Below are 22252 nucleotides of genomic sequence, written 5' to 3' on the forward strand. Positions count from 1 at the left end.
ACCGTGCGCGGGCAGGTGGGAGATGCCCACTTCGCACTTAGTGGGGAGCAAAGTCTCACGTGAGGTTGAGGGCGCAACCACGGGAGGAATTTTGAAGGTCCTGTTTATCTTGAGTTTGCATAGGCCAGGTCTTCATCTAGGACCAGGGTCGTGCCACTTATTCCTGGAGTGTATTCCTAATTGGAGCCGGCGCCACTCCACCATCCACGCCTGGTCACCCGCTGTTCACCTAGAAGGCGCCCAGTGACATTTAAGCTATCCAGTGCTGACTTCAGAAAGGCGCAGTACTGGACTCCAGCGAGCGGCTGGGGTGGGGGTTGGGGGTTGGGGGGCGAGTGGCTGAGGAAGGAGGGAGGGACAGATGAGTGAAAAGAACCAGTGCGACTTCACCCTTAGGCAGCTTTGAGAATTGTAAAATAGCTGGGTAACTTAGAGGAAAGCAATCCTTTGCCTTGATTCTTTGCATTGATTATAGTTTTTTGCAATAATTTCTAAGGGGTTTTTGTTTGCTGCCTCTGGCTGTTTTGTCACTGTGTGTGTGTGTGGGGGGGTTCAGTCATAAATTTTTTTTTAAACAATTTTTTATTGGAGTATAATTGCTTTACAATGTTGTGTTAGTCTCCGCTATACAACCAAGTGAATCAGCTGTGTGTATACATACATTCCCCTCCCCAAATATATTTTTTAATTGAAGGATAATTGCATTACAGAATTTTGTTGTTTTCTGTCAACATGTAACACTCTCCTTCATTCCCCCAGACAATAAACAGGAATGTTTAGTGATGGGAATTCTTTACATAGCTTGTGAGAAAAATGAAGATAGAGGCCTGGTCTGAGCTGGATCACAATTTGTATCAGAAGACATTTGTTTTGCAGAGAATGTTTAATTTTTTTAAAGTTTGAAGTTGTTTATTAGCAACATATTTTACTGTTAAATTGTCACCAGGTGATGTACCAGAAGATAAAATAGTGTCTTGATGTGGTTAAGAGTGGTTTATAGCATAGGGTCAAATCTGTCCTATCCCTTCTGCTGAGCGACAGAGCTTATTTGCTATAGACTTTCTTGAACAATCTTGCATCATAACATCAGGCCTAATTGATACCAGATGTCTACTTACAACTGTTCCTTCCGCATTCCCAGGGTGTGTATAATTGTGGGATTTTAAAATCCAGTGTGTACTTACTTTATTGGTGTCTATAAAAAAGAATAGTATGAAAAAGTGAAAGTGAAGTCGCTCAGTCATCTCCGACTCTTTGCGACCCCATGGACTGTAGCCGGCCAGGCGCCTCCGTCCAGGCAAGAGTACTGGAGTGGGTTTCCATTTCCTTCTCCAGGGAATCTTCCCGACACAGGGATCGAACCCAGGTCTCCCGCAGTGCAGGCAGATGCTTTACCGTCTGAGCCCCCAGGATGTTTTATTTAATGAAGCACTTGCCACTTTTTCTCTTTTGTAGGGTCTGTCGTGTTCCTTGCTGCCTCGCTCACCAGCCGTCAGTATCATCCCCACCCCCTCACCCCCACCCCAAGACAAGCAAACATGTCTCCAACTCTTGTCAAATGTCCCCCTTGGGGAGAACAAAGTCACTCCTAGTCGAGAATCACTGCCCTAAAGTATATCTTGCATGACTTTTTTAATGGATACATTTCTCAGAAGATAAGAGATTATTAAACTGTACTATAACATGTAATACATGTAACATGTATTACTTTAATATTTCATTCTTATGAGGCAGAAAAAGAATTGCACAAAGTTTCTAAACAAAACCGGAAGAAATGCAAACCAACTGATCAGTGGGTCAATTAGCTGCCAGCAAATTCTGTTTATTTCTCACTTAGTTTTCAAGACTCTGTTTAAAAGGAGCTTGGGGAGAATGTCTCTCAAGAAAAAATGTGATGAATTGCATTTATCACTAATATTTGATAACTAATACTTGTAGCTAGGTAACTCAAAACTACTGTTTGTAGTAAGATAAATAGAAACAAATTTATAATGGTTCCTGTATACCAAACTTTTCTCTGGGCTTCCCTTGTAGCTCAGTTGGCAAAGAATCTGCCTGCACTGCAGGATGCCCTGGTTCAATCCCTGGGTTGGGAAGATCCCCTGGAGAAGGAAGTGGCAATCCACTCCAGTATCCTTGCCTGGAAAATCTCATGGACAGAGGAGCCTAGTGGGCTGCAGTCTATGGGGTCACAAAGAGTTGGGCACGACTGAGCGACTAACAAAGTGCTCCTTCAGAGCATATTATCTACCTGTAACGCATTTGAGTCAGTTCTAGTGAGGTAGTGAGGTAGATGAACCTAGGGCCTGTTATATAGAGCAAAGTAAGTCAGAGAGAAAAACAAACATTGTATATTAATGCATATATATATGTATATATGGAATCTTGAAAAATGGTATTGATGAACCTATTTTCAGGGAAGGAACGGAGACACAGACAGACAGCAGACTTGTGGACACTCGGGAAAGGGAGAGAGTGGGACAGGTTGGGAGAGCCGCTTTGAAACATGCACATCACCATATGTAAAACAGATAGCCAGTGGGAGTTTGCTCTTTGACACAGGGAGCTCAAATCCTGTGCTCTGTGATAACCTAGAGGATGAGGTGGGAGGTGGGAGGGAGGTTCAAGAGGGCGGGGACATAGGTGTACCTATGACTAATTCACGGTACTGTATGGCAGAAACCAACACAACGTCAAAAAGCAGTTATCCGCCAATTAAAAAAAAGATTAAAAAAAATTAAAAAAAAACACTTGACTTGAGTTTGGAACACCACTACCCTCTGGTACTAACACCGTTCCTTTTGATCAGTGGTCCAGAATCTGCTGAGTTCTTATCATGGAGACTGTGGAACTTGAGAGGAAAGAGATACCATTTCTATTCTCCAAAGCTTCCGTTTGAGGAAGCAGGGGTAACACAGTAAACAATGCAGTGGGCAGGGATTTAAGCACAGAAAGCTGCGCTCTACCAGCCAGAGTCAGTCCAGTGATGGGGCGTGGACCCAGAGCGGCTGTGTGAGGCGTCAGGCTTGGGCTCTGCTGAGTAGGACCTAATGTCAGTAGTAACAGATGGGCTCCCAGAGCTGGTCTGGGTTCGGCTAAGAACCAGGACAGTGGCTGTGCAGTGGGGCCTCTCAGGGGGGTGAAGGCATGCAGCGAGGAGAGAGGCTCACCAGCCAGGTCTCTAGCTGGTCATCGGCAGTGCCGACCTTCCCAGAACATCTGATTTCACTTCGGAGGGGCCAGCTGTTCTATTTGCTGTTATCACTGGTTTCCCTTTCTGGGACCATCTCTGATTAATGCCGTGTCATAGTCTGTGGCTTCTTGCCCCCTAGCCCAGCCATCCTAGATTCCCCGTGACTTCCTGCATCTTAAACACACATCTCATTCAGAGACCTGCAGGGGGCTCTGCTGGTATTTCACTTTTTCCTAGACTCCTCCTATTCCATCACTCTATTATTCCAGTGCTGTTTAATTCCATCCCTTCTTCTGAAACAAAGAGCCCGGAAGATCTGTTTCTCCCTGCTTGCACTGCTTCCTTTCTTTCATCATTTAAACTCCAGAAATTCATTAAACTTTCGCATGCTAACTAGAGAATATTCTGTGTGTGTGTGTGTGTGTTCAGTTGCTAAGTCTCTCAGTCCCACTCTTTTGTAACCCCATGGACTGTAGCCTGCCAGGCTCCTCTGTCCGTGGAATTGTCCAGGCAAGAATACTGGAGTGGGTTGCCATTTCCTCCTCCAGGGGATCTTCCTGATCCAGGGATTAAAACTGCATTTCTTGCATCTCCTGCGCTGGCAGGTGGATTCTTTACCACTTAGCTCCATCAGAGAATATTTTGCTTTCCCTAATTTACCCAAATATGAAAGAAGTTTGTTTTTTGTTTTTTGCCTTCCTACCTCTAAAGTGTACTTTCAGTCTTTATGGCCTAGATTTCCTTATATATCATAGCTTTATATGCACGTGTGCATTCAAGTTGACAAAGTGTGTATTGCGATGTGTGGAAGGGAGTCCTAGTCTATGCCTGTGCTCTCTGCCCCTCATGTGCCTTATTTAACGTAAAATAGCAGGATGACAATGGTACCAACTTCAAAGGGTTGAGATAAGAATTAAACAAAATAATGCTGGCTAAACAAACAGCACACCGGCAAGCGTGTGGTCCGCACAGTAAGTGGAAACCTCTGTACCTGCGCAGGTCACGGATGGGCGCAGCTTCTGCAACGTTGTATGTAGCCGAGTGCGAATATGAGATTGTAGGTGAAGGGGTAAGCTTGGCACGTGATGTTGAATTGAAGCAAGAGAGTGTTATGAAAATTATATCCTCTGGTCGAGAATACCAGTGACGCTTCTGAGTTGTGCATTGAGCTCCATCTCCTGGAATAATAGTCTTATAAAGCTGTTTTGTTTTCCAGAGAAGAGGAGACACCTGAGAGGGAAGACTGGTTTGCATTTGCTGGCAATCTGAATAGCAGCAAGTGTTTGGTTACTATCTGACACTGGCTACCACATTATGAGCCTCGTTGCCTACGTATTTTGAAAAAGGTGGTTTGTGTTTTTTCAATTCTGATTTCTAGTCTATGAAATCATATTTGTGAAGTTGAGTCTTGTCATTTCTGACTGTGTTGTTAGTGAGGTTAATGATTCTAGAACTTTGGGGCCGGGAACAGAAATGATTTGCTTTTCCCTTTCTGCAACTGAGGCAATAGCATTTATCCAGGTCTTACCAGTACTGTGGAATAGGAGAAGAAAGTATGAATTAATAGATGGCAGTAATATTGCTTTCAGTTCAAGTCATTACATGTTTCATTTGTGAAACAGACATCTTGAAAAATATTAAGAAGCATAATACTTAGTGTCAAGTTGCTCCCCTTCCTTTATATGATCAAAATGGAAATGTATATATTCTGGTGGGCTTGGGGATCTGGTGCTCTGTTTCTGCACCTTAGATGTTCCTTCACAGCTTTCTGCCTCATGGAGCTGTCGGCCCCTGACTCACTTCTGCTTTTGGAGTCTTAGGCAGTGCTCTCTATAGCAGGTTTTGTTTTAGGGACTTACTTTCTGTGGTTTTCCTTCAATACAGCTACCCACTTTGCAGAGACAAATGGTTCCAAGCCTGGGGGTCCAGGAACAGAGTGTGGGTGCGGGTGCCTACAACTCAGTGTCTTTAATTTTGAAAGACACAAAGACCCTACATCTTTACCCTTGGTAGGACTGTCATATTTAGTACTAAAATCCAAAGTGCCTTTGCCTTTTTTCGAGGAAGTTGGATAATGCTCTGAATCTTATACTATTAAAAAGCTACAGTTGCAAATATGTCTTTGAGTATGAAACAGAAAGGTTATTATTATTCAACATATGTAGTTTAGTAAATAGAACTCAGAAAATGGGAAATCCGTAGGAGGAAAATATAAAGGGGGCCCTGGTGGTAAAGCTAGTGTAGGCTTCTTGGTAAACGGGCATCAGAGCCTCAGCTCACATGGCGTTGTGAGCCTGAGGGCAGGGCCTCCTGTATAGTTTCTGCTTATGTCTGTGGAACTTTCTGGTGCTTTTGAGAAGAAGGCCCAAGAGTGCTTGTGAGGCTACTTTGTTTGGTAACAGTAAAAAAAAAATCAAACACTTGACATTGTTGACTTCTGGTGTTTGTTTTTTAAGGTGGATAGAAGTTATGATTAAGGGAGAACAGCTTATGCCAGCCAGTTTAGATAAGTCAAAGAATAGATAATGCTCATTTCTACTCAGTGCAGATGTCTGTTAAAAATCCTCCAAAGCCACAGAAGACAGCCAGTAAGTACCAGTTGATATCATGGAGTCAGAACAGCCCCTGTCGCATTAGACATTCATGGGAAGGTATTGCGGGGGGTTGCGGGTGAAGAAAGCCAGATCTAGTTCTAGTATTATTTTTTAGGTGACCTCAGGCAAGGCAGGTAAATACTTTAAATCATTTTCTTCATTCCTCTGTGGAGAATATCCTGTACCTGCCTGTACTTCAGATTTGTGAATACTGGAAGAAGAATGTGTGTGAAAATGCTTGGAAAAGTATGTTAATATTTCACTTAGGGTTTTCTTATGAAATAAGTGCCATAATTACTTTTTGTCCTGCGGTAGGACCAATATTTTCTTTGTAGGAACACATCTCAGAATTTACAATGATGTGCTCACTTCAGCAGCACATACACAGAAATTGCAGTGTTAGCCAGTAAATAGGAATGGTTCAAAATACAAATTCACTAGAAGTATGTTGTTCAGTCACTCAGTCGTGTCCAACTCTTAGGGACGCCATGGACTGCAGCACGCCAATCTTCCCTGTCCATCACCATCTCCCGGAGCCTGCTCAAACTCATGTCCATCGAGTTGGTGATGCCATCCAACCATCTCATCCTCTGTCGCCCGCTTCTCCTCCTGCCTTCAATCTTTCCCAGCATCAGGGGCTTTTCCAGTGAGTCAGCTCTTCACAGCAGGTGGCCAGGGTACTAGAGCAAAGTGTTGGCCTGAGGTAACAGCAGACTAGCTCAGGATTTAAGATGTAGCGGCTCAAAGCCACAGTTCTAAAGTCGGTTTTCTTGGGAACATTTGCTTCCCTGTGTTTATTGGCGGGCTGCTTGTGTCTTGCACTGCGTCGTGAACGCAGGAGGGTGAGTTGGAGAGGTGGGCAGGGAGCAGGTGGCCTGTGCTGATGCGGGGAAGACCTGGAAGCTGCCTGGTTCAGGGCGTGGGTGGCCTGACCGCCTAAGGTGTCAGGCGGCCCTGGGCCGGTGTGCAGGGCGGCAGCCGCTGGCCCTTCTGTGCTGAAGGCCCTGGCCTGCCAGTGTCTGCCTGCTCTTGCTAACCGTGGGCAGGCTGTTCCCTGAGCTTCATGCAGCTCTGTAACAAACTGGCCAGGACACCAAACAGATCCAGCCTGCTTTCAGAAAGTGTTAAGGCATGCTGGGCACACGCCTTCCCCTGGTGGGAGTCCTCAGTGGGTTGACAGTGACAGAATGGACACTTCCCGAACGTTGGCTGACCCTCAGCGTGTGCCTGATGGAACTCTACATGCCCTTTGTGTGTACACCCCTCCTTCACACTGATGCTTTTACTCCTCGAAACCATCCTTGCAGGTTGTTGTTGGTGGTGGTAGTGGTATTCACCTTTTTAAAGCAGGTTGGTGGTGGCGGTGGTCATGGTATTCACCTTTTTAAAGGATAAAAAAGGTGGCTTGGAACGTTCAGTAACCTGCTCAAGACATTCCGTTAGTGATGATAAGCCAGGGTTTAAATCTGGAACTGTGACTACAGTGATTTTGCTAATTCTGTGATTAGGGTGTGATAACTAAGGGAACTAGTACAGCTTTAAAAGAAAACAGTCATCCTGTTGGTCCACAGTCGCTGTTACTTGCTTTGGGATTTCCTCCCCAGCAACTGCCATCCTGGGGTTCTCCGTAGGAACCAGGGAGAAAGCGAAGGAAAGTGGTGAAAGAATGAGAAGAAAACCTTTGTAAGTCAAAAGGCAAAAATGTGCTTTTCTCTCCACCCCTTGCTGTCATTTTACTGTGTCGCCTTCTAGAAGGTGGCGAAACCAGCCATCGCCCGTTTCCTCAGGGGAGTTTTCGAGTAGATTCTGGGGGAGTCTTCAAGGATGACTCCTTGTGTTAGGATTTGTTCTTCAGGATGATGTTAAGAATCCGTATTATTTCAGTCAGGAAGGAGGTTGTTGGGCGCGGGTGCAGACGCTTATTGTTGTTCTCTGGAGGCCGTCTTAAATAACTGGCCTGGAAGAGCTTGTCCTGCATGGAAATTGGATGCGGCTTGTGCTCTGATAAAGCCCTTCTGTGGGTTCAGTCGACCCCTGCCCGCCCCTCCCCACCCCCTTGCTGATTTCAGTCCTGTCCTCTGCACTGTGGGTGGAGCCGTGTTTCCTTGACTGCCAGCATCCACCCCCGCCCCCAGCAACTCACATGTGGCTCCGGGGGGCCTTGGGCAGGCCTCTCCCTCCCTCCTTCACGCCGTTTCCTGTCTTCATCCTCCTTTCTTGTGACAATAGTTCTCAGACTGTCTTCCCTTCAGAGCACGTGTCCTGCAACCCTGGTGACTCAGACGGTAAAGAATCCGCCTGCAGTGCGGGAGACCCAGGTTCAATCCCTGGGTCAGGAAGATCCCCCGGAGAAGGGAATGGCCGCCCAGTCCAGTATTCTTGCCTGGAGAATCCCATGGACAGAGGAGCCTGGCGGGCTACAGTCCATGGGGTCGCAAAGATTCAGACACGACTGAGTGACTAACACTTTCACTTTCATCACATTGGCTGTTGCTTTATGAGTTTTCAGTTCAGGTCATTATTAAGCTGTTATTATACGAAAGGATGTAATTTCTGGAAGGACATAAAGAGCTGCATTTTCTGGAAACAGACTGTCGTTTCTGTTCCCTGTGTGTCTGGAATAAAGTGCTGCCCTGTCCTGGTGCCGGAACCTCAGCTGTTGCTTCACCACCACCTCGCCCCATGCCTTTCCGTGTCCCTCACACGCGGGGCTTGTTTCTGCCCAAAGACTTGGTGCGGCTTCCCTCTGCCTGGGTGTCCTTCTTTCATCACGCACTTCAGCTCGCGGCCCAGGGTCTCTTCCCGGCACGGGGATTTCCTGCCTCTCCTGCAGTGTCGGAGAGTTCCGGGCTCTGTTTCCCACTTTGCCTCGGCTGACTCAGCAGGGGTCATGACTTCAGCTGTGCTGACAGCTCCTGGATTTCTACCTCCAGCTTACAGAGACCTCCCTCCCTCCTACATTCTGGATTCTTGCATCTGAAACCCACTTCACGTCTCCATGCAGATCTCTGGCACGCTTCTCAGACCCAGCGTGTTGGACTGGGCCGACCCTCCCTCTCACGGTATGCTCCACGGGCACCTTCCCTGTCTCAGCGAGGACAGGCCCATCTGTTTGCTCAGGGCAGAAACCCTGGCATCCTGTCTGACCTTCTCTCTCTCTCACACCCACACTGTGTCCCCCAGAACATTCTCTGGGCTCAGCTTTTATAATTAAGCCAGAATCTGACTGGTCTGTCTTCTCTACGCGGCCTCCCTGCTCTGAGCACCATCACCTCCTGCTTGGTGGCCTTCGCCTCTGACTTTTACTGTCTTATAGTCAAGTACTATTTAAAGATGTCAGATCATGTTACTTTCCTGTTTAAACATCTTCAGAGGCTAATGACACCACTCAGTTTAAGACTTTGGATATAGCTGCAATAATCAAGAAAGTGTGGTGCTGGCCCGAGAGAATGTACATAGATCCGTGGAGCAGAGGAGAGAAATCAGAAATCAGTTCCGTTTAGCTCAGTCGTTCAGTCGTGTCCAACTCTTTGCGACCCCATGAACTGCAGCACACCAGGCCTCCCTGTCCATCACCAGCTCCCAGAGTTTACTCAAGCTCATGTCCATTGAGTCAGTGATGCCATCCAACCATCTCATCCTCTGTCGTCCCCTTCTCCTCCTGCCCTCAATCCCTCCCAGCATTAGGAGCTTTTCAAATGAGAAAGCTCTTTGCATCAGGTGGCCAAAGTATTGGAGTTTCAGCTTCAACATCGGTCCTTCCAGTGAACACCCAGGACTGATCTCCTTTAGAATGGACTGGTTGGATCTCCTTGCAGTCCAAGGGACTCTCAAGAGTCTTCTTCAACACCACAGTTCAAAAGCATCAATTTTTCGGCGCTCAGCTTTCTTCACAGTTCAAGTCTCACATCCATATATGACCACTGGAAAAACCATAGCCTTGACTAGATGGATCTTTGTTGGCAAACTAATGTCTCAGCTTTTTAATATGCTGTCTAGGTTGGTCATAACTTTTCTTCCAAGGAGTAAGCGTCTTTTAATTTCATGGCTGCAGTCACCATCTGCAGTGATGTTGGAGCCCAGAAAAATAAAGTCTGACACTGTTTCCCCATCTATTTGCCATGAAGTGATGGGACCAGATGCCATGATCTTAGTTTGCTGAATGTTGAGCTTTAAGCCAACTTTTTCACTCTCCTCTTTCACTTTCATCAAGAGACTCTTTAGTTCTTCTTCACTTTCTGCCATAAGGGTGGTATCATCTGCATATCTGAGGTTATTGATATTTCTCCCAGCAATCTTGATTCCAGCTTGTGCTTCCTCCAGCCTAGCGTTTCTCATGATATACTCTGCATATAAGTTAAATATCAGAAATAGATGCACACAAATGCTTCTGACTTTTGACAGAAATGCAAAAGCAATCTGATGCAGGAAGGACAGCCTTTTTAACAAATGGTGCTGGAACAATTGGACATCAGTAGTCAAGAATATAAATCTTGACCCAAACATCACACTTTTTACAAAAATTAATCCCAGGTAGATCATTGATGTAAATATAAAATTTTTAAAACTTTCAAGAGACTTAAGATTAGGCAAAGAGTTCTTAGGCATAATAGGGAAAGCATGATCCATAAAAGAAAAAGTGGTTAAATTGGACTTCATAAAAATGAAAAAAAATTCTGTTCTTTAAAAGACACTGTTAAGAGAATGACATGACAGAGCCATGAACCAGTAGAAATCTTTTTCTAATCTCATATCTGACAGAAGACATATTTAGAATATATAAAGAATTTTCTAACCTCAACAATAAGGAAACAAATAATGCAAATAGAAGAATGGGGGAAAAGACTTGAACAGACTTTTCCTCCAAGAAGATATATGAATAGCAAATGTGAATGTGAAAAGATGTCCAACATCACTGGCTGTTAGGGAAATGCAAATTAAAACCACAGCTACTACAACATAACTGTTAGATTGGCTACAGTAAAAAAAAAAAAAAACTCCAGGTAACCCAGATGCTGGTGAGGACATGGAAATCCTGAACTGGTCATGCATTGCTGGTGAGATACAGTGGTACAGACACATTGAAATCAGTGTACACATTTTAAAATCTATGCTAAACGTAGACTTACTATGAGACCCAGCAGTAGCCCTCCTTGACATTAGTCCTAGAGAAAGGAAAACTTATGTCCTCGTAAAAGCCTATATGCAGATCCCAGCAACTAGAACAATGCTGGCACAGAAAGAGGACTTGACACTGATTAATTGAACGAATAATTAAAAGTCGGTAAGTATAAACAATGTCAGACAATAGATGTCTGACAGTGTCATACAGCAGAATGGCTGTTGGGCTGGCAGCTTTACTTGTCAAGCCCCAAACTGCAAACAGCTCACATGTTCCTCACTGGGTTCCTGATTAGACTGGTAGATTGTGGAGGGAGTATCCCAAACTGGAAAGAGCTCACGTGTTCCTCGGTGGGTTCCTGGTTAGACTGGTTGACGCGTGGAGGGAATACCACTCAGCAATAAAAAGGGAACAAAGCAGCCAGTGGCTCAGTGCTATAGACTCTACTTGCTGCTGCAGGAGATGTAAGAGATGTGGGTTCGATCCCTGGGTTGGGATGATCCCCTGGAGAAGGAAATGGAAACCCACTCCAGGATTCTTGCCTGGGAAATCCCATGCACAGAGGAGCCTGGCCAGCTATACTCCATGGAGTCGCGAAGAGTCAGACACGACTGAGGGAATAAACCACCACCACCAAGGCATCTCCAAGGAACTGCATCACTTGCCACCCAGTTGCACCTGGTTCTGTCTCTGGTATCTCAGCCTCTCTGGCTGCTGGCACATCCTGCATCACACACGCTGATGCCCTTGCTCTTCTGCGAACTTGTCAGGACTCCTCCCCCTGTATGGAAAGTTATCCCCCAGATCCCAGCAGGCTTCCTCCTTCACCTGTTCCACGAGGCCTCTCCTGACCCCCGTTTCCCACCGGCCATCTCCCCAGGCCCCTGCATTCCTGACCCCACCACCCTGCTCTGATTCCTCTTTTTCCCTATCACCTTCTAACATACTGTATAATTTATCTATCATGTTTGTGGTTTATCTTCCTCTCTCCACTGGAATGTATACTCCGTGAGTGCAAGAGTTTCTTTCTGCTTTATTCCCTGGTTATTTTATTCCCTAGCAACTGGAATAATGCTGGCACATAGAGAAGGCTCAATAAATATTTATTGAATGAATAAGTACAAGTTTATAAGTGCAAAATATTAGGAAATCAATGCAGGATGGCTGTTGTTCTAGCTTGAGTAATTTCCTGACAGCTTGTTTCATTTCTCTCTTACCTCTAGTTGCCTGTTATAGCCATTTTTTTTTTTTTTTTTTTTTTAATGCTAGCTGTAAAAGGAATGACAGGCGTGACGATTTGGTGTTGAGGACACAGTTCCGCCCTCAGGCGCCCTCTCTGTCCCCCTTGGGTCTCAGCTGTCACCTGTCCCATGCTCTCATCTTCTGGCCATTCTAAGTCCAGGTGGATCCCAGAGGAGACAGAAGACCAGCCCCTTCTAGAGCGTGACCCATCCTCCTCTGGGCTCTCAGCCTCGGCGGCTTTATTTGTTCTTACGAGGATCGTTGAGTTGATTCAGGTCACGCAGTGTGTGGTGTGTGTTCCAGCTCCTCTCCAGGCCTCAGTGTCCCCTGCTCTTGTCCCTCAGAGGCAGACATGGCCCTGCCCCGTCCTCTCCTCCAAGGTCATGACCTCTCCATCAGGGACCTAACGTTCCCTTCAGGGGCCAAAGGAGTTGCTGTGTCTCCAGTGAACTTGCTTGTTTTACCTACTGAGACATGTTTAGTGATGGTAGAATTAAAAATATCGATCCAGGCACACTGACTAAATGCCAAGTTATCTCTGATGCATGGTAAATTTGGAGCCACACGTTTACTGTCTCATCACTAAAAGTAATGATTTTGCTTTTCGTTTTTTCAAGGAGAGAAACTAATAGCATTATATTAGCAGCTCACAGCTGCATTGCTTATCTCTCTTCATCCTGGTGACCTTTAAGAATTATTTCACGCAGAAAGTGTTCTTTGTCCTTACGATATGTTGTTTCTGTGAACTCTTGTCGTTGATTCTGTGGCTCAGTAGGATCAAGTCAGTTAATTATTCTGCAGAAATCTCTTGACAATGAAGGGCAGGATGGAAAGAAGGGGTCTTCTGGGGGTTTGTTGCTGGAGTTGAGTTTGCAGGGTCCAGGTGCTGTGTGAGATCTGTGCAAGGCTCTTTCTGGCAATATTGAATGGCGTGGTGAAGAAAGGGAACTAAGCTGATATTACTGGAACACCTGTTGCACACCAGGCATTCTGCTAGTTATGTCATTTAATCTCTGAAGTTTAAGTGGGAGAGGTATTTCATAATGGAGGCAAGGCAGGTCAGGAAGAACTGGTCCTTTCCTGGGTTGCTCTGCCAAGACGTGGCAGGGCTGGACCTTGAATGTGGCTTCCTCTGCGTCCAGCCCAGGCGTCCTTCCATAGCATGTACCGCCTGTCTGGGCTTGGGCAGCTGAAGACCAAACCACAGCCACAGTGCCGGGGCTTATGGACAGACGGGAGGGTCTGACTTAACGTTTTGACGAGTGACTTGGGCAAGTGTTACCTATAAAGTGATTGGGAGGTGACGTGCTTGAGTTCCTTTCTCATTGCCTCCACCCCGCATCCAATAACAAAAACAAATGAGAAGGTGGTCACACAGGTGTCTTTATTCAGGCAGGATCCAGTTATTTACAGTACCTGCAGTTCCTCCAAGTGCCGTTGTGTCTCTGGGCCTTTGTGTTCTCCGTTTTCTTTGCATGGACCATCCCCATTTCCCCTCGCGAACCACCTGAGAACCTTCCACTCCACAGTCCAGGCGGCCCCCAGGGGCTGGCTTCTTGCCCCAGCTCCAGGAGCGCACCGCCCTCCCGCCCTGTGTCCTGGCTCGGCACCGGTGCGGACGGTGTTGGCCCTCCCTGGGCTGCACATCGCTGCGGTGTGACTCCCTGAGGGTCGTGGCCGAGCACAGAGCCTGGCATGGTGCTTGGCAGATGTTTGAGTGAGCAGGCGCGTCTCATAAGCCAGCCAGGTGAATGCAAAGATGGGTTTGTATTACATTTCATCTCTCATCTTCAGAGTGAAATGAGGAGAATTACTCCTTGGAAGAAAAGCTATGACCAACCTAGATAGCATATTAAAAAGCAGAGACATTACTTTGCTAACAAAGTCTGTCTAGTCAAGGCTATGGTTTTTCCAGTAGTCATATATAGATGTGAGAGTTGGACCATAAAGAAAGCTGAGCGCCGAAGAACTCATGCTTTTGAACTGTGGTGTTGGAGAAGACTCTTAAAAGTCCCTTGGACTGCAAGGAGATCCAACCAGTCCATTCTAAAGGAGATCAGTCCTGGGTATTCATTGGAAGGACTGATGTTGAAGCTGAAACTCCAATACTTTGGCCACCTGATGCGAAGAGCTGACTCATTGGAAAAGCCCCTGAAGCTGGGAAAGATTGAAGGCAGGAGGAGAAGGGGACGACAGAAGATGAGATGGTTGGATGGCATCACTGACTCAATGGACATGAGCTTGAGTAAACTCTGGGGGTTGGTGACTCACAGGGAGGCCTGGCATGCTGCAGTCCATGGGTACGCAAAGAGTCGGACACGACTGAGCAACTGAACGGAACTGAATTCAGATGATGCCTGTGAGCCTCTGGCCCAGGGCTTTGAGGGCCCAGTGAGAAGCTGCACGGAGGCCCGGGGCGGTATGGACCCGAGGGCCCGCTCCCTCCCCAGTCTGCGGGGAGCCGAGCCACACAGAGGTCTGAGGGTCCCACCAGCTTCACTGGCCTTCACCCTCTGCCTTCTCAGAAAAACGTCTAGAAATGATAGGGACCATTCAGCTATCTTGTTGTTGTTTTTCCTAAATCTTATGTAAATTGATTGCACTCCAAAGGATTGTTTTCATTTTTGGCTTAACTATTGAAGATAATCTCTCTAAATAGTTTTTTTTTTTGCCTAGTCATTGTTTATAGATGGTTTATTTGTGCGGCCTATTGCCTAGTCATTGTTTATAGATGGTTTATTTGTGCCGCCTTTTCTGGCAGTGTTGAGTGTTTGAATTGAAAGGTCCTGTTTAAAACTCCAGAACTGGTGGACTTTGGATCCACATAAGATTACATTTACATGGAAAGGATTTTGCTGCTGTTGTGTTTGTTTGTGCTCAGTTAAGCACGTCCTCAAAGGGAATGCCTAAGACCCGACAGGTACTGCATTGCTGGTCTACATACCCTGTGGGGTTTCTTACTGGGAAAACCTCGCAGCCAGATGGAGCCCTGAGATAGAAACAGGTCTGTCTTTGTAATCTTCCTTAGTTGGTGAGGCCGAGGAAGGTGGGTTCCCTGATGGCTCAGCGGGTAAAGAACCCCCCTGCCAATGCAGGAGACACAGGAGATGTGGGTTTGATGACTGGGTAAGGAAGGAAGGAAATGGTTACCCACTGCAGTATTCTTGCCTGGGAAATCCCATGGAGAGGAGCCTGATGGGCTACAGTGGGCTACACAGCCTGTGGGCAAAGCATACGTGACTGATCACACACTCGGGATAAGCCGTGGAGTTCTGCAGCTTTAAACGGGCCACGTGTCTTCTTGGTGAAATTCTTGGAACTTTGGTTGTGAATAAAGCTGGTCATGTAGTTTCTGTCAGTGTGGAGTTAACCCTGGTAGCCTTGCTATCTCTCCTAAAAGAAGCAGTCCCATGAACACTTGAGCTCCACCTGCACTGAGCACTTTTTTCAAATCAAAACAAATTCTTACCAGTGGAAGTATTTGGAAAGAGGTAGGGTGCATGGGATCATGGCTAGTCTGGCTTTGTAAGTGAAGGGTGACATGCTGGTTATCAGGGTTAAGTGTGTGGATTTTTCACAGCAGGTAACTCAGTGGTGTTTACCTGAAAACACTGGTGTGGCACTGTTAATTAAAGGTGAAGTGAGACTCTAAAGTAGCACAACATTGTAAATCAACTATATTTCAATTTTTTAAAAAATGAAGTGAGAATCTGAGCTTGTTTCTCTTAGCATTGTGCAAAGGACTATAAATAAGGCTTAATTCATCATGGATATTTGGAGCCCTGTGAAGAAAAGTTTACCAAATTCCTAGTATTTTCTTCCCTTTTGAGTTCATTCTTTAGAAATCAAGGCATGCCCCTTTTAGATCGTTGAGTACCATACAGACTCTGCCAGGGTCATTAATTCACATGACCAGGTAGTGGGGAAGGGTGACCTCTCCTTTCCATTGGTCGTCTGTCATATTAGCATATTGAGGGTTCCTTGTCACCTGTCCTCCAACTGGAATGAGCTGTCCTTTCCTTGGTATTCATTTAACACTTTTTGTTTTTTGCCTTATTTGCATTCCTCTCATTTTTGTACATTTGGCAAACCATTGACTTTGTTACATCCTAAAATTCAAAAGTACAGTTACAACTATATTATTAGATAAAGTGTAACTGCAAAGCCTAAGAGACCACTTCTGACCTTTAGTGATTGTAATTGGAAGGCTAAAGTTGTAAAAGATTTATGTTAGATTAATACAAACCAAAGTTCTGTATGAGATTCCAGTTTTTATTGCACTATCCTCATACAGACAAGAACTTCCTACTCTCGCCCTGTAATGCCCAAGGTTGGTAAAATGGTCAAACAGGTCATACTTGATCCTGAAATCTGCCACAGAGAAGAAGAGTGGTTTTGTCTGTGGTCATCTTCAGCTTTTGTGGTGGCCTCTCCTTGAACGAGTCTGTTGACAAAAGCTTTTTCTTCCAAGACAGTTTGGCTTGTGTTGAGCTCCTCCTCTATCCAGTGACCCGTAGCTATGGGCCTTCCCACCTTGAAACCAGGCATTGCCATGACTGTGGGCTCCCCTCATGCCATGACTTCTTTATCATCACCATGCAGAGGAGCATGCTTCTTGACGTCCAGAGCTCATCTTTACTGTCTCTCTCTCATACGCGCACACACACATACACACACACACGATGAATAAGTGCTCATGTCTTTCACTGCAAATGAAATCCTTTTCAGTTTTCACCTAGGTTGTCCCTGTCTCTTGAAAAATATTTGCATTGTCCGCAGCTACACTTTCTGATATGGTAGCTAGTAGACAAAAAGTGGCTACTTAAGTTTGCATTTAGTCACTCAGTCTGCTCAGTCATGTCCGACTCTTTATGACCCCATGAACTGTAGCCCACCAGTTCTCCATGGGGTTCTCCAGGCAAGAGTACTGGAGTGGGTTGCCATGTCCCCCTCCAGGGGATCTTCCTAACCCAGCAGGGATCGAACCCTGGTCTCTCGCATTGCAGGCAGATTGTTTACTGTCTGAGGCACCAGAGAAGCCCTGGTTGGTTTAGTCGCTAAGTCGTGTCTGACTCTCGTGACCCCATGGGCTGTAGCCTGCCAGGCTCCTCTGTCCATGGGATTTTCCAGGCAAGAACACTGGAGGAGCTTGCCATTTCCTTCTCTAGGAGATCTTCCTGACCCAGGAATCAAACCCGGGCCTCCCACATTGCGGGCAGATTTTTTACCAACTGAGCTATGAGGGAAGTCTCAAGAGAAGCTCTACTTAAGTTTGAATGAATTAAATACAATTTATGTTGTTTTTCAGCTCTATTTCAAGTGTTCAGTAGCCACTTGTGAGTAGTGGCTACCGTATGGACAGTTTAGACATAGAATATTCCATCACTGCAGAAAGTTCTAGGACAGCACACACTGGAGCACTCACTGAAGCAGCTTTTGTGAAGAGTTGCATTTTTGTTGGCTTGTTTCCATACAGCTATGACATTGGGTGGGATTGTTTACCTCATAATTCCAAGCCACTTCTGAATTCACGTCTTACTGGAAACCAATTTTCTAATGTCTGGCAACAAAATCATGCTTTATTATGTTGTTTAGTCGCTCAGTCATGTCTGATTCTTTGCCACCCCATGGACTGAAGCTTGCCAGGCTCCTCTGTCCATGGGATTCTCCAGGCAAGAATACTGGAGTGGGTAACAGTTCTTCTCTCCAGGTGATCTTCCCGACCCAGGGATCGAACCCAGGTCTCCTGTACTGCAGGCAGTTTCTTTACCACTGAGCCACCAGGGAAGCCCTGCTCCACTGTACTTCTTGATTTTTTTCTTCACCTAATGTGACTTTAAAAAGCCATCTGTCACACACACAAAAACGAAGCTTTTATCACAGTTGCAACAGAAGACGCTGCCTCAGAGGTCAGTTGAGCTTTAGCTCGCTGCTCTGTGGCGTGAATGAGGGGCAGCTGGGGACGCACTGGCCGCAGCGAAGGCCGGTCCACGGCCGCCTCTCAGGGACAGGGGCTAGACTCCTGCTCCAGCAGTGATGCTTGTTACTGCGTGCTGAGGCCCAATCGGGGCGCTCGGGTCACTCAGGAATAGTCAAAACTCTGAGGCTTTATCAGTGAAGGCCAAGGTCTTTCCTGTGTTTTTTCCTTCAGCCTCAAATTCATTGTATGCTTTTTCAGAATCCAATCATGTCGATTTTTCGTGTACTTTTGGGTGTCCCACACAATGCTTTGCACATAGTAGTAGGAAATATTTTGATTAAATGGATGAATCTATTGGCAGGGCAAGAACAGAGGCACAAATAAGAGAATAGACACAGCGGGGGAAGGAGGGTGGGCCACATTGAGAGGGTAGCGTGGAGACACACATTGCCACGTGTGAACTAGACAGCTAGCGGGAAGCTGCCGTGTAACAGGAGCTCAGCCCACTGCTCTGTGGTCATCTGGAGGGGTGGGGTGGGATGGGGCGTGGAATGGAGGTTCGGGAGGGAGGGGATGACGTTGTATGGCAGAGACCAGCACAGCATTGGAAAGCAATTATCCTGCAAATAAAATTTTAAAAGTGAATTAAACAGCAACTGAATATGAAATTATATGTTTTCTGAATGGTATGAACTGTTGTATAGTTCAGGGAAAGGAAAGGGGTATGAATGAGAATAGCTGCAATGGGAGAGTTGTGGTCACTTAACCAGTTGTATACACTAGTTCTAAGACCAGCATGTAATCAGCTCTGCATGTTGCCTTCCTTCAAAATTACTTACAGATATTTCTGTAAATATCTGTATTTTACAGATATTTCTTCTATCTGCCAGGTGTCAGGGACTGAACTAGGTATGGGCAATGGTGATGAATGAGGCAGACAAAAGCCTCCATCCTCCTGCATCCTGCAAGTGACTGATAAAATAGGACTTAAAATGCAGGGAGGGGCTGGGGGCCATCTGTGGGGGGGACAGGGAGGGGGCCTGCGGTGTGGGGCTGGCAGGGAGGGCCTGGGGGCCATGGTGTGGGGACAGTGAGGGGTGGGGGTCATGGTGTGGGGGGGCAGGGAGGGGCTGGGGGCCACGGTGTGGGGGGGACAGGGAGGGGCTGGGAGCCCTCTGTTGGGGGGACAGGGAGGGGGTGGGGGCCACGGTGTGGGGACAGTGAGGGGTGGGGGTCATGGTGTGGGGGCAGGGAGGGGCTGGGGGTCACAGTGTGGACAGGGAGGGGTGGGGGCCACAGTGTTGGGGGGACAGGGAGGGGCTGGGGGCCACGGTGTGGGGACAGTGAGGGGTGGGGGTCATGGTGTGGGGGCAGGGAGGGGCTGGGGGTCACAGTGTGGACAGGGAGGGGCTGGGAGCCCTCTGTTGGGGGGACAGGGAGGGGGTAGGGGCCACGGTGTGGGGGCAGGGAGGGGCTGGGGGTCATGGTGTGGGGACAGGGAGGGGCTGGGGGTCACAGTGTGGACAGGGAGGGCCTGGGAGCCCTCTGTTGGGGGGACAGGGCAGACTCTTTGGATGCGCAGCTCGGTGAAGGTCTGTGGAAGGCTGACGTGAGCAGAGATAAAGGAATCTCATCAAGGTCAGGGAGATGAGCATTCCACAGGAGGCGGCTTTGTTTCTGAGACAGAGCGCCGTCTTAGCAAGTCTGTGAGCCGGCCCTCAGGCCGTGTGGCTGGGACTCAGATGTGGCCCTCGGAGGGTGAGGGGAGACGTGGCTCTGTGCAGTGGCGGGGGGGCATCCTCAGTTCATCACTAAGGTGTCTGCCTGCCTCTTCTACTTTACCTGTTGCCTCTCTTGCTTCCACTCTGGCCGGCTCCCCTGGACTTAGCTGACATCTGAGCATCCTCATGGCGTGAGGGCGTCAGGAGAGTGGCCTGAGGGGAGGATCGAGACGCAGCAGCGGGCCAGGCAGGGCACAGTTGTGGTCGTCTGTTCAGGGGGTGCTGCTGCTTTGATCTGCAGTGGTAGCGGGGGAAGTGGGGAGGGGAGGTTAGATTTTCAATATGTTTTGAAGGTAGCCCACCAAATTTGCTGATGATGGGGATGAAAAGGAAAGAGGAATGAAGTTTGATTTCTAGTTTTTGGCCGCAACCACCAAATACAAGGGCTTCCCAAGTGGCTCAATGATAAACAACCCTCCTGCCAATGCAGGAGACCTGGGTTTGATCCCTGAGTCAGGAAGATCCCCTGGAGGAGGAAATGATAACCCACTCCAATATTCTTGCCTGAGAAATCCCATGGACAGAGGAGCTTGGCGAGCTGCCATCCATGGGGTCACAGAGAGTCAGACATGTCTGAGCAACCGATGCATGGCGGCAGCCATCGCTGAGAATAAAGACTGTTTACTGGGGGCAAAGGACAGCGTTAAGCTTGGGTTATGTTATGTTCAGGGTGCTCCCTAGATGTTGCATGCGTGGGCAAGTAGGCTGTTGCAGGTGGGAGGAGTCTGGGCTCAGGAGCAGCCTGAAGAACTGTATGTAACTAGAGAACAGGTGATGTTCTGCGTGGGAGACCAGGTATGATCACCAGGGGAGCAGGTCCAGGTAGGATGAGAGAGCGCCAAGGACTGAGTGCTGGGGCTGAGACTCTGAGAAGGTCAGGAGTGGCCTGCGGGGTTGGAGGGAAACTGGGAGAGCCTCTTGTACTGGAAGCCATGTTAAGAAAGCATTTCAAGGAGCAGAGATCCACTGCCAGCGTCTCCAGAAGCATTGATGCTGTGAGTGGTAGGAGGCCGGTTGTGATTTCAGTGCCTGGTAGCCACCATTCTGTTTATCCCACAAGAATTCACCTTGTCTCTGTGAAAGTGTCCTTAGGTTGTGATGATTGAAAGTGAAAGTGAAGTCGCTCAGTCATGTCCAACTCTTTGCCACCCTGTGGACTATAGCCCACCAGGCTCCTCTGTCCATGGGATTCTCCAGGCCAGAATACTGGAGTGGGTTGCCATTTCCTTCTCCAGGGGATCTTCCTGACCCAGGGATCGAACCCAGGTCTCCCGCATTGCAGGCAGACACTTTAACCTCTGAGCCACCAGAGAAGCCCAATGTGATGATTGACGTTTTCTGAATTATGGACTATGCTGGTCTTTCATCTTTTAAAGTCTATTTTGTATTTATTTCCCAGAAAATAGTTCTTAAAGACAAAAAGGGTGCCAAAAACGAAAGCTGTTCTGGTTATTTTATTGGTATTGCCTGGTTTGTATCTGGAGATTCTCCTATGTTACCGGTGCACAGTGGTACCTGGTGACCTGATAATAAGTAGTGACTTCACAGAAGGAGATACGGAGTTACCGGCTTCCAGATGTGTGGACACAGTGAGTGCGGGGGTGAGGGGAGGTGCCTCAGGAAACGGTCCACCCCTTAAACCTGGTCTCCTTTGCTCACTGTGGTGTCTGGCATAGCTTGGTGTCTGGCACATGGAGACACTCAGTATGTGTGTGGAGTCAGTTAACTTTGTGTGCGTGTGCTCAGTCATGTCCAACTCCTTGTGACCCCATGGGCTGTAGACTGCCAGGCTCCTCTGTCCGTGGGATTTCCAAGGCAAGAGAACTGAAGTGGGCTATCATTTCCTTCTCCAGGGGATCGTCCCAACCCAGGGATTAAACCCATGTCACTTGCATTAGCAGGCAGATTCTTTACCACTGTACCACCTGAATTAATTTTTGTTTGTTCAGTCATTAAGTCGTGTCCAGCTCTTTTCAACCCCATGGACTGCAGCATGCCAGGCTTCCCTGTCCTTCACTATCTCCCAGGGCTTGCTCAAACTCATGTCCATCGAGTTGGTGATGCCATCCAACCATCTCATCCTCTCTCGTCCCCTTCTGCCTTCAGTCTTTCCCAACATCAGGATCTTTTCCAGTGAGTCAGCTCTTCGTATCATAGGGCCAAAGGATTGGAGCTTCAGCTTCAACATCGGTCCTTCCAGTGAATATTCAGGGTTTATTTCCTTTAGGATCGAATGGTTTGATTTTCTTGCTGTCCAAGGGACTCTCAAGAGTCTTCTCCAGCACCACAGTTTGAAAACATCAGTTCTTCCCATATCCTTAACAGGACCCAAAAGTTAAGGAACTCATGAGTGAAGCCACCTACACAGAGGAAACAGCAGTCTGTGAATTTGCATAATTT

The 22252-nt window shown here is 47.3% G+C and overlaps 1 protein-coding gene across 4 annotated transcripts in view; it reads left to right on the forward strand.

Moving 5' to 3' along the window:
- LOC133047749 (cytochrome b5) overlaps positions 1–22252 on the forward strand; it is a 34400-nt gene that overhangs the window by 655 nt on the left and 11493 nt on the right. The gene's annotated exons all lie outside the window — the stretch shown is intronic.

The sequence above is a fragment of the Dama dama genome, chromosome 27, assembly GCF_033118175.1.
Source record: "Dama dama isolate Ldn47 chromosome 27, ASM3311817v1, whole genome shotgun sequence".
Lineage (NCBI taxonomy): Eukaryota > Metazoa > Chordata > Mammalia > Artiodactyla > Cervidae > Dama > Dama dama.